Source organism: Delphinapterus leucas, chromosome 14 (genome assembly GCF_059928025.1).
Source record: "Delphinapterus leucas isolate spDelLeu-1000000601 "Yukka" chromosome 14, BTC_Dleu_Yukka2, whole genome shotgun sequence".
NCBI classification, from domain to species: Eukaryota; Metazoa; Chordata; class Mammalia; order Artiodactyla; family Monodontidae; genus Delphinapterus; species Delphinapterus leucas.
This window is the reverse complement of record NC_143142.1, coordinates 10,884,456-10,897,649: the sequence shown is the minus strand read 5'-3', so window position 1 is coordinate 10,897,649 and position 13,194 is coordinate 10,884,456.

The following is a 13,194-nucleotide window of genomic DNA, read 5'->3' as shown; positions in this document are numbered from 1 at the left end:
CCATTGTTCTTAAAAATCAAAATCCTTAACATTTGATTCTCACAACAAGGCTGTGAATTAGGTGTTACTATTCTTTTACAGATAAGGAAGGAGAAAGAGTAAGTGACCGGCTCAAGGTCACATAGCTAATAAGTAGTAGAGGAAGGATTCAAACCCAAGTCTGGGTTTCTGTTTAAGACATCTTCCAGTGCAGGTGACTGCAAGACGCCCTTTGCCCAGTCAGTCAGAGGAAGGCAGGTATGTCAGCTGGCGGTGTTTGGTTGGGAGTCATTGAAGCAACACAACTCTGACTGGCTTAAGCAAAGGAGGGACTTTATTGGCTGAAGTAACTAAAAGGTCAGCGCATGGCTGGATCCAGGTGCATCGTTCTCCCTCTCTCCATCTTTGTGTTCTGCTTTCTTTGAGTCGATCCCATTCACAGACTAGTATTCCCTTTATGGTCTTACAGTGACTGCCAGCAGTTCCCAGGAGTATGTACTTTTGTTTCATGTCTACACACAACAGGAAAAGTAGGACAGTCTTCATCCCAGCATACCCAGCAAAAGCCTCACTGAATCTCATGGGCTCACATGATTATCCCTGAGCCAGTCATTTTGACCAGAGGGATTTAATGTTTAATGTGCTCACTGAATTGGACCTGGGTGGTATGTTCTGACCCTGGGCTAGGGGTGGAGCCCCACCTGTAACACATTGGATGAGAACACAAAGATGGTATTCCTCAGAGATAATTCAGGATCCTTTGCTAGGAGAAGAGTGAATGGATGCAGGTTGGCAAAAACTACAGATGTCCAACCTAGGGACATGACTGTGAGTATTGGTGTGGGCAATTCAAAGATGTGTAGAAAAGAGGAGCACTAGGTAGGAAAGGAGAGAAGTGAGTGGGTTTTGTACCTTTGGAAGGTGGCCACATGGGATGATGGTGAGTGGTTGCATGGGTGATGGTTTTGTCCCTGAGCAGAAGCAAAGCTTAGTTCCCCACTTGGTCCCCATTCCTTTAAGGCTCCTGTAGTGGTCAGGTTTCACATGCTCAGGTTAAGTGCAAACAACAGTTCAGATTTAGGGGAGTGAGAGGAAGGTGGTAGTCTGTTTTGTTTCCAGAGATGTTTTTTATCCCTTTAAAATGAACATTTATTGTTCTTTTCTAGTTACAGAAATAAAACATTCATAAAAAGGGAAATACAGGAAACACTTGGTAGGTACACAATAATTATGAAGTGATTGAAGGAATAAGAATAAAAATTACCCATAATTTTGTAGCTCAGAGGTAACCTCTTTAACATTTTTTTCTGACCTTTTTCTATGCGTGTGGATATACTGGTTGTATATAATGCATATGCATACACACAGGTATTTTAAACAAAATTTTGGATCTTACATACAGTACTCTTTAGAATTAGTCGTGTTCTTCTCCCCCCCCCCACTTCAGCAGTGCATCACAGACAGTTTCTGTGCATTAAATGGTTTTGAAAAATAGGAGTTTTAATGACTCCATAGTGTTCCTGTATATGTACATAGTGTAATTAATTTAACCAGTGCCCTGTTATTGGACATTGGTAGTTTGAAAATTTCCCATATTATAAATAATAAGGCAAGCATCCACATGCACAAACATCTCTATGAATTTGTCTCAAGCACAATTTTAACATTTGTAATACCTGTCACCAATTTGCTGGAGGGTTTTTGTTTAAAAATGTACTTAAAATATTCTAAAGTTAGAAAAGGGTATCAGGGTAAACAGTGAAGAAATCCTAGCTACTTCCCCTTCCACTCCCTAAAGGTACTTGCTGCTGGTAATCTCAACATATCCTTGAAGACCTTTTTCCATGTGCACCCACTTCAAGCATACACCCAGGTTTGTTTTAATGTCTTTTCCAACCTTCCTAATCCATTTCCTGTTTCTGTGGAGTTGCCTATTCTGGACATTTCATATAAATGGAATCATACACTATGTGGTCTTTTTTTTTTTTGCGGTACGCGAGCCTCTCACTGCTGTGGCCTCTCGCGCCGCGGAGCACAGGCCCCAGACGCGCAGTCTCAGTGGCCACAGCCCATGGGCCCAGCCGCTCCGCGGCATGCAGGATCCTCCCGGAACGGGGCACGAACCCGCATCCCCTGCATCGGCAGGCGGACTCTCAACCACTGTGCCACCAGGGAAGCCCCCTATGTGGTCTTTTGTCTGGTTTCTTTCCCTTGGGATAATGTTTTGAGGTTCATCTATGTTGTAGCCTGTATCAGTACTGTATTCATTTTTAGGGCTGAATCATATTCCATTGCATGCTTCTACTACATTTGTTTATTCATTCATTAACGGACACTTGGGTTATTCCCACATTTTGGCTTTTATACATAATGCTGCTATGAACATTCATGTACAAGTGGATATACTTAAGAACTGTCCCATTGGAGACGAGACTTCTTTGATGTGGGTATTGGACAAGATGCTTTCCTGGACCACTCAGTGTTCCAGGGTGTTATGGGCTGAATTGTGTCTCCTCCCAAATCCATATGTTGAAGTCCTAACCCCAGTAACTCAGAATGTGACTGTACTTGAGATAGCATCTTTTGGAGGTAATTGAGGTTAAACGAGGTCATTAAGGTGGGCCCTCATCCAATGTGACTGTTGTTTCTCTATTTTTAAGAAGAGATTAGTACACAGACAGGTATAGAGAGAAGACCTTGAATTTGGACTTCCAGCCTCCAGAACTGTGAGAAAAATTTCTTTTGGTTAAGCCACCCAGTCTGTGGTACTTTGTAATAGCAGCCGTAGCAAACTAAATTGACAGGCTAGGTAGGGGAAGTTCCCATAGGGACCTATTGACTCCTGCTGGTCTAGCCTGTGGAATACTTGAGTATCATTTAAAACGAGATCATCAGGTCACAAGAGGGTAATGCTGATTACAAAAGAATGTATTGCTCATGGGGGAATTTCAAGGAAAGATTGGGAAGATACTGTTTTGAGGTGGGGCTTTCCTTTAAATTGTCTTAATGTATTTCACATACTCTAGCCCTGAATTTGGCAGTGAGTGTGTGTGTGTGTGTATGTGTTTTCAAGACACAGGGAAAGGGTGGGAAGAAGGGGCTGAAGAAAAAGAACAGATCAGACTCCTTTCTACGTGTTGCCTTTAATAAGGGAGAATGACACAACTGGGGGTTTTTATGGCTGGATGTCTATTCGAACTTGACTGGACACAACTCATCTTTGAAAGCCATTCTGAGTTGGCTTCAACACTCTCCCTGGAATAGCAAGAGCATCAGCAGGAGCTTTTGCAGGTCAGGCCGACTCTGTCTCCCTGACAATAAGATCATCCTAGCTGGACCCAGGTACTGCTTAACCAAGTTGTATACACAATAATTTGAAGCCTCAGCACTCTGGATTTGGGAATCAGCTGAAGGAATGACAGCTGAAGGGCTGATTTATGCCTTATTTGTCTTGGGGGAGTAATGGGAAGAGTAATTGAGCACATGAGTCTTGGACAAAATTGGTATGAAGACATATAGGAGAGGATTGTTATATTCCCTGAATATGATGATGTTAAAGACTTGTCTTCATCATCTGGACAATATTTTGATATCCATTCTGGTAAAAAATTTTATTCTATGTATAAAATGCTTCATGCAAGGGCATTTAGGGCCTTCTGAAGATCTATTTATCCACTCATCAGTAATCAACCCACCCATGCATCCATCTACCCATCCATCAGTTCACCCACCTATCCATTCACTCACCCATCTATTCACCCACATATCCCACATATTCACCCATCCACACATTTACTCATCCATCTACCCACCCATCCATCCATTCACCCACCGTCTTAATATCTCTTCAATCTAGTACTTTTCTCCATCCCAGTTTTCTTCCCTGCATGTCTGAAATAGCCCCCTCACTGGTCTCCTTGCCTCCAGCCTTTCTCATCTTGCATCTTTTGTCCACATTGCAGCCTGAGTGATCTTTCTACACTTCAGTTTCCTCATCTGTAAAAGCAAGGAAATAATATTTATTTCTCTGGATTATTGTAAATGAGATCATCATTTATTCATCCAACCATGATTTATTGAGCTCCTGCTTCATGTGTCAGTCTCCATTGTAGGCACTGGAGATGCAGCAGCAAACAAGACAAGCAGGTCCTGCCCTTGGGAAGCTTTCTTCTAGTGGGAGAAGCAGGCAGTAATTGCACAATCCAACAATTACGTGATGCAATTTCAGATAATGACAAATGTTTAGAAGAAAAATGGTGATGTCCACTAAGTGCTTAGCACCATGTCTAGCACATATAGACGTTTATTTTTAATTTTTCTTTTAATTAATTTTTATGGGAGTATAGTTGCTTTACAATGTTGTGTTAGTTTCTGCTGTACAGCAGAGTGAATCAGCTATACGTATACATATATCCCCTCTTTTTTGGATTTCCTTCCCATTTAGGTCACCACAGAGCATTGAGTAGAGATCCCTGTGCTATACAGTAGGTTCTCATTAGTTATCTATTTTGTACACAGTAGTGTATATATGTCAATCCCAATCTCTCAATTCATCCCACCCCCCTTCCCCCCCACCCCCATATCCATACGTCTGTTCTCTACGTCTGTGCTTCTGTTTCTGCTTTGCAAATAAGTTCATCTGTATCATTTTTCTAGATACCACATATAAGCGATATTATACTATATTTGTTTTTCTCTTTCTGATTTACTTCACTCTGTATGACAGCCTCTAGGTCTGTCCACGTCTCTGCAAACTGTACAATTTCGTTCCTTTTTACGGCTGAGTAATATCGCTTTGTATATATGTACTACATCTTCTGTATCCGTTCTTCTTTTGATGGACATTTAGGTTGCTTCCATATCCTGGCTATTGTAAATAGTGCTGCAATGAGCATCGGGGCGCATGTATCTTTTTGAATTATGGTTTTCTCCGGGTATATGCCCAGGAGTGGGATTGGTGGGTCATATGGTAGTTCTACTATTAGTGTTTTAAGGAATAGTTCTACTTTTAGTGTTTTAAGGAATAGATGTTTAATTAATGGTAGTTGTCATATTAACAGTAATTAGCATTATAATATTATCAGTCTCTCTAAAAACTTTCAACGATAATTGTGGTTTAGTCTCACAAAAACCCTATGAGGTGGTTGGGATTATTTCCCTCATTTTAGATGTGGAAACTGAGGCACAATCCCTCATTGTGTTCAAGGAAATGTCCAAACTCCTTACTTGGGTACTCAAGGCCTTTCATGATCTGACCCTGCCTATCTCTCCAGCCTCATTTCTTCCTGGCCTTGTGTCTCCTACTTTTTCACTCTCATTCTTCAAGACTCAGTTCAGTCATTACCTCCTCCAGGGAGTTTTCCGTGACCACTGCTTCCCCATCCCCTGGTACCCACCTGGCAGGGTTAAGTGCTTTGCCCCGGGGTTCCCACAGTTTTCCTTTCGTGGTCCTCATCACATGGTACTGCAGTTGTCCACTCTGTCTGCTGCCTCTGAGACAATGTGAGTTCTCTGAGAGTGGGCATCTTGTCGTTTTTCTCTTTAACCCCAGCACCTAGCCCAGTGCAGCCCAGTGCTGGGCATATAATAGGTGCACAATAAATGAATGCCTGAAGATGTTCTATTTTAATCCTTTGTGTCTCTGGGGAAAGGCTGTTTCTCTGGGAGGTTGTTTAGATCCAAGAGAAGTTTCCTTGGGACCCAGTGTGGATTAGGAACCCCAAGAAGGGGTTCTAATTCTGACCTGTCATGAGCTGTGTGACCAACCCATAGCTAGTTAGCCTCCCTGTGCCTGTGCTAGATGGCACCAACAGATACAAGGTAGGAAGGAAAATATTTTGCAGATAAACAAGGGCCAGACAAACTGAGAGCCAGTTTGCAGCATTGACAAAAGCATATTTGGTTAGGTCTGAGTTTAATGTCTTGGCTTGACATGTTTGCCACAGAAAAAATCCTAGATTTTTCAGAATCTAAATTTATAAGCCAGAAGTAGATTAAAGGATGAAAGAAAAAAGCCTTCTTGTTTTGGAAGGGACCCACCTACATGAGCTTTCTAAATAGCAGCTTCTCTACAATAATCAAGTATGCCAAGAGCATAGACTTTGCATCTAAATTGTCTGCTTTAAATTCCCCTACTGCCACTCAGTGTCAGATCCTGAGCAGTTTCACCCTCTCTGGTCCTCTCTGGTCCTCTCTGGTCCTCAGTGTTACCATCTCCAAAATGAGGGAATAAAAGGTCTTGGTTCATATGCTTGTTGTGAGGATTAAATTAGAAAATAATGTATGTGAAGTGCCTGGAAGTACCTGTTTATTTGTACTTTTTTTTTTTAATTTATTTTTGGCTGTGTTGGGTCTTCATTGCAGCGTGCAGGCTTTCTCTAGTTGCACCGAGCGGGGGCTACTCTTCGTTGCGGGGTGCGCGGGCCCTAGAGCGCACGGGCTTCAGTAGTTGTGGTGCGTGGGCTCAGTAGTTGTGGCACACGGGCTTAGCCGCTCCACGGCATGTGGGATCTTCCCGGACCAGGGATCGAACCCGCGTCCCTGCAGGCAGATTCTTAACCACTGCACCACCAGGGAGGTCCCTCTTTGTACTTATTTTAATGTGGTTACTAGAAACTCCCAGATTACAAATGTGCCTTTTGTGCCTACTTTTCTACTGGACAGTGTTATTCAAGACTGGCTTCTTGGGGGCTTTGGATTCTATTTTCCTCATCTCTGTCTGTAGAATTCAGCACTTAGTCGGGGTGTGTGCGCTGAATATGTTTACATGAGGTGTTTGTCTTCACGGTGATGTTGCTGGGCAGAAGTCAGTTTGTATAACTCAGAATCGTCATTTGTTTGATCTTGCCTTGGCTCCAGGGGAGGGACCCCTTTCCCAAAGCCTCAGGCTGAGGAGGGTGGGCTGGAGCCAATGGTGGCAACACGCTTGCTGAAGCAAGAGGGCAGCCGGGAAACCCAGATGGTGGCCCCCGGGGGACTCCTCCAGGAGAGACTTGCTTCCAGGAGGCAAAGGATTCTGGCTTCAGGAAAGAGAATCTCTTCCAGAGGAAGTCAGAGAGAGGAGATTTTGTTCCGGGAAGGAGTGTTGCCCCAGGTGCTCCTAGAAAAAAACCGGAGAAGCAACAGATGGGTAATGAATATTGGCCAGGATATGAGGGTTCTCATTCAATTAAAATATGAAATAGGGAAGAAATAGGAACAGGGTGTTTAGTGGGGGGTTTCTGATAACTTAAAGACCGGCCTGAAGGAGTGGGAAGATCGGAGTCACATTATTATCCCAGGTCGAAAAGAAATGGCCATGGATTTTTTTTTTTTCCCACTTAAAAAGGTGTTTTTTTTTTTTTTTTTCCTTCTTTGTCCTTTTTAGGAGTTGATATTGACTCAAGTCTGACAAGTCCAGTAACCATTTACACTTGCCATTAAAAGAAATCTTTAAAATAACTCTGAAAAGTCAGGTACCAGTCTCCCTCCTGGGTTTCTTAGTTTTTAAGTCTTGAAGGTTCTGTCAGGCCTCTGGGCCTGCCTAATTTCCTGCCAAATGGGTCGGAAATCTCCCTGGATGACCGGGATGGAAGGAGAGAGGAGAAGTCAGTCTACCCAGGGAGTGAACATTTACCCTGCCCCTGAGGCAATGAGGGGAGGGTCCTGGAAAGGGTGTTCAGTGACTCAGGAGGCCTTGTGCTCCTCAGGGGTCCTTTGGTCCAAGGGAGAAAACCCCACTTAAACTAGTAGAGGGAAGAGGGCTTACTGATAGGCCCTGGGGCATTATGGGACAAGACTGCTGTTGGGCAGCCATGTTTCTGGAGTGCTTCTCTTGTCTGTCCCATGGGCCTCTCTGCTGGGTAACTCCCTCCCCCAGGAGTGTTCTAAAGCGTCCCTGTGTGCCCCTCCCTTGATTTCAGGGTGACTGTGGCCTGCCCCAGAGCTCACACCAGGCCTGACTCTGAGATCTTTGTGGGCTTGGAACTCACCGATCTCTGATGATCACTTCTGTCTCTGTGGTAGGAGTTGAATGGGGAAAATCTGGATTTTTTTGGGGGGGCGGGTGCAAGTTGGAGGGTTCACACCTCCCACCAACTTAAAATGTGTGTAAGGTCTAAGGCCCTAGTTTTTGTAAGAAGTCTTTTATGTGGAAATAAATTTTCGTTGGGAAAATACCTGCTGAGAGCTGTGCCCTACGGTGTGACTTCCATAAACAGACTTCTATCTTGATAGTCATTACTCTTTATTACTTCCCAATATCAGTTCTTCTCCTTCCTAACAGAACCCTAATTTTGTTTACATATTCTCCCATCCGCAGCTCCAGATCAAGGATCAGCAAGCTTTTTCAGAAAAAGGCCAGAGAGAAAATATTTTAAGCTTTGGGGGGGCGGGGGGCATGTGACCTCTGTCTCCACTAGCCGTGTGACAACTCTCTGTTGTAGACAATATGGAACTGAATGTCTGTGTCCCAATGAAACTTTATAAAATTAGGCAGTGGGTCAAACGTGGCACATGGGTTATAGTTGGCTAACCCTGATCTAGATTAATCTAAGCCAGGGTTTCCCAGTCTCAGCACTGTTGACATTTTGGACCAGGCAATTCCTTGTTGTGGGGACTGTCCTGTGCACTATAGGATGTTTATTAACATGCCTGGCCTCTACCCACCAGATGCCAGTAGCATCCCATACCCAGTGAGATGACTATTAATGTTTCCAGACTAATAGTGTGATGACTGTTAATTGCCAAATGTCCCTGGAGGCATTTCCCTGGTGACTGTTACTGGTCCAGGGGTAGTCATGTGACTCAGGTTGGTCCAAATAAACCATTAACAGGAAGAAATTATAGTCCATGATTTGGGGAGAGGTTCTGTCTCGCTCCTCTTAGACTGAAACAAGAAAGCCTTAGCACTGTAGATGGCAGAGGAGAGGGACAAGAACCTGGGTGCTTGTGGAGCAGCTGAATCAACAAGTCCTAAGACCTCCATACCTATGGACTTCCATTGCGTGAGATGACACATTTCCTTATTGTTTTAGATGGAATTTCTCAGGGGCATTCAGAGAGGTAATTTACCAGTGTGTACAGAAGGAGTTTAATATTTTAACCTCCAGTGTGCATGTATTTATGTGCAATGGCTGGATATCAGTCATGAGGGAAAGAGGAATCAGGGGCTGTGACTGGGGGCAGATTCTCTTAGCAAGGATGTGGGTGAGGGAGGCACTGAGTGGTGTCTGAGTACCTTTATGTTTCCTTTTGGTTCCACACAGGCTTTTGTGAATCTGTCTTACCACCTGGCCCCGCAGATGTCATGGTGCGTGTGGCTTTTTTTCTGCCTGATTAGGGTTGGAGTCCTCTGTAAACTTGTTCAGCGATATGGGTCTTTTAGAGGAGCTTAGATTGCCTGAGTGGTTACAGAGAATTTTTAAGTGGTATCTTCCTGGGAAGGAGATTTGATCAGAAAACTGTGGCAGTGTTTGGCCCAGTACATGGGCATCGGGTCCTGAATTGCAAATGTAGTGGCTCCAAAGATAGCAGAGAACCAATTTGTACTCAGTTCAAATCACAGCTCCTGTTAGGGTCACGTCCTTGTAGTCCAGCTACCCCCATCCCCCTGCTGCCCTCCCCCCACCCCTCCAATTCTTGGCTGATGCTGAAGTGGGAAAATGCATGTAGAGCAAAAATCACTAAAGAGCAAACCTCTGAGAAGGTTTTCACAGTAAGCCGGTGAGTGGTGTTTGAAAGGCTACTGGACTTAGGCTGAGAGGCCCTGGCTTCAGAACTTGGCTCTGAGCTTGCGGGTCATTTCACCTTGCTGAACCTCAGTTTACTCATCTTGTAGGAAAGGGTAGAATGATCTGTACCCGTAGATTGAATGAGATAATGTATGTGAAAGAATTTAATGAGGCAGGAGATCAGAGGAGAGCTGCCTGAACAGACCAGGGGTGTGACGAGTGGGTATTTCAGGCCTGCATTCTTCTCCCTCTCTCTTGGTGGTACCGAAGGGAACCACCCAAAAAATCCTAATTCCTTTTGTACTCTCGGTATTTTTCTATGTGATTGGGGTTTCCTTGGTCTGGGCTGAGATTAGTGGGTTGTGCAGAACTTGGGTGTTTGCTGGATATCAGTGAGGATGGATGCCTCTGGGCAGTGGTCTCAGACTCAGGCATCAGGGGCCCCTTTGGTCAGTTTCCCTGGTCTCACAGGCAACCACTGGCAGTCCCAGGATACTCAGGGCCCACAGCAAGAAGACATTATCACCAGCTGGTCCTCCAAAGACAAATCCGTCCAAATGGGGAGCAAAGGGGTGGGATATGGCTGTGTAAGCTACCAGCCCCAAGTCTGAAGCGCCCCGTGTCATTGATCAATTGTGTGAGCCTTGGGCAAAAGTTAACCTCTCTAAGCTTCACCGGTAAAATGGTGATAGTAATAGGCCTTTCATCATAGAATATTTGAGAGAATTGCATGCAATATATGCCTGACACATAACGAGCATGCAGAAACTGCTAGCTTTGAGGCTTGCTTCTTCCATCTTTCCTAAAATACTCCGACAGCTTGTTCTGGAATGAGGTCGTTATGGTGAAGGGAGGGATTGGGAAAGATGGGCCTTGAGGATAGTGGAACCGCCTGGATAAAACTTTGTGAAAGCTGGTCCCCTTGGCCGGGCTTGAGATGTCCCATCACCCGCTCCTGAGTCAGCTTGGATGTTCCTCCACCTGCCTCAACCCTTCCACTCAACTCAATGCTAAGTTCCGTTGTGGATTTTCCCCAGAAGTGTCCTAAATGGAGCCTGTTTCCCCATCTGCCCTGCTGGAGAGCCTCACTGGAGCCGCCGTCATCTCTCCCCCCGTGTCCACTGCAGCGGCCTCCGAGCTGGTCTCACTGTCCCAGCTCCCCACCACCCACTCCCCCTGCAGATAGAGGGCATGTTTGCAAATGTAAACAGACCACATCTCCGGCTCCTTAAACCCCCCAGCGGCTTCCCCTGCACCTAGAATAACATCCCGCATTTCCTAAGGTCTGGTGGGACATGTTCTCTGCTCACCCCCTTAGGGTGGCTAGATTCTTTTCCCATTTCGGGTCTTCATTTAGATGTTGTCTCTGACCCATTTCAGTTAGGTGCTTCCTGTGCACTGTTGTCTTTACAGTATTTACAACTGGTAATTGCATACCTATTTGTGTGTTTATTCATTCAGTGTCTGTCTTCCCTGCTGGACCGTAAGCCTCAGGAGGGCAGGGACAGTGTCTGTCTTGTTTGCCACTCCACCTTTGTGTCTGGCACAGTGGCTGGCACATAGGAGGCTCTTTGTCACTATCTGGTACAGAGAATGAGTGTCACCAGGTCAGTGATTCTGTCTGTTTTTCTTCACTTTGTGCCTTCTGAGGGGGAAAGCTCTGCATACAGATGCTGTGAAGCTCTCTACAACCGGCATCCCCCTCCTGAGCGGTGAGAGGCAGGAGAGCTCAATGGTTAAATATGTGTACTCTGGTGCCAGGCTCTCCAGGTTCAAACCTCAGCTCTGCCTCTTGTTACCTCTGTGCCATTTAGCAAACTACTTAACCTCTCTTTGACTCAGTTTCTCCCTTTGTCAAATAGGGTTAATATCAGTATCTACTTATGAGGGCGAATTAATGTTTGTGAAACCATTGGCACGGTGCCTGGTGCATCGTATGTGCTGAGTGATGGTGTCTATGACTATCCAATTAGTAAATGGGTGATTTTATACCTTTCTTTTTCTTTCTTTCTTTCTTTTTTTTTTTTTAGGTCAAAGTACCACTTATTTGATTCCACATTGACCATCTATTTTGTGTTCCACTCTGGGGATACAGAAGTGATCCCATAACAGTCCCTGTTCTCATGGGGCTTACATTTCAGTGGGGAATACAGGCTTCAAAAATAATTACAGGTGGGATGAGTGAAATGAAAGAGAAATAGATATTTCCCATATCTTTAAAAAATCATTTCAAATCAGAAGCAGTCAGTGTAGTGGTAAAGAGCTTTGTCTCCAGCATATACGGTCTAGATTGGAATCCCAGCTCACTCCTTGCTAGCTGTGTGACTGCAGGAGGTCACTTAACCAGTGGTTCTCAATCAGCGGTGATTCTGTACCCCAGTGGGCATTTGGAGATATCTTTGGTTGTTACAAATGGGGGAAGGTGAAGCTGTTACCAAATTAAGTCATATAGACCCTGCTTGGGCCCTAGCCTGGCCGAGGCTCTCTACCTTAGCGGGCGAGGGGTCTTTTTCCATTTGGGTTTGAGCAGCCAGTAATGAAACCAAAGCTGAGATCAACACAGTGCTAGCTTTATTCAGTGGCCAAAGAATGGAGAAGCGGGAACTAAGTTCACAGATCGACGTCTTGCCCACCTGGCGAGAGGGATTTAATTTTACCGAGTAAAGACGCAGGGAGGGGTGAGGCTAATGATGGGGTGGCATATGCATTAGTCTACAGGGAAGGGTCAGTGCTTTTTCAAGGGAGTGGGGTCTCGACCCCTTTTTATCCTTTTTGGTCCTAATGTCTGGTCAGGGCTGCTGGTAGTTGTGTCATTTACTATGCTAATGTAGTAAAATCAATGTATAATGAGACTCAGGGTCTGTTGGAGGTCAGATTTGTCACCATCTTGGTCCCAGCTGGTTCCATCTGTCTTTTCATTTGTTTGTTTATAGTTTCCTTTCTTATCGCTGGACCCTTTAAGTTAAACATTTCTGTTAACTCCTGCTAAAGGTGAGGGTTGAGCGAAGACTTGGAGCAGCTCTGGCAACAAAGCTACTACTGGCATCTAGTGGGTAGAGGCCAGGGATGCTGCTAAATATCCTACAATGCACAGGTCAGCCCTCACCACAAAGAATGATCTGGTCCCAAATGTCAATAAAGCCGAGGTTGAGAAACCTGGACTCAGTTTCTTTGAGTTTCATTTACTCCCTTTGTTAGATGGGGATGACTTGTAACCATCATAGGTTTAGTGTGAGGTTTAAATGACAATCCATTTAATGTGTTTGGCGAGTATTAGGCGTGTACTAAGTGCTCAATAAATGTTACCTGTTATTATTAATTATTAATATGTTAACGACATTTGAAATATATACCAGACCCTTAGCTAAGTACAAGAGATGTAGAACAAAGTATGACGTACACACAGTCATTGATTTTTACTTAGAGGCTGTTCATTGTAAGAAACAGAAACTATTTTGGCGAGCTCAGGGAAGGGATGTACTTGAGAATCTCAGGGACACATGAA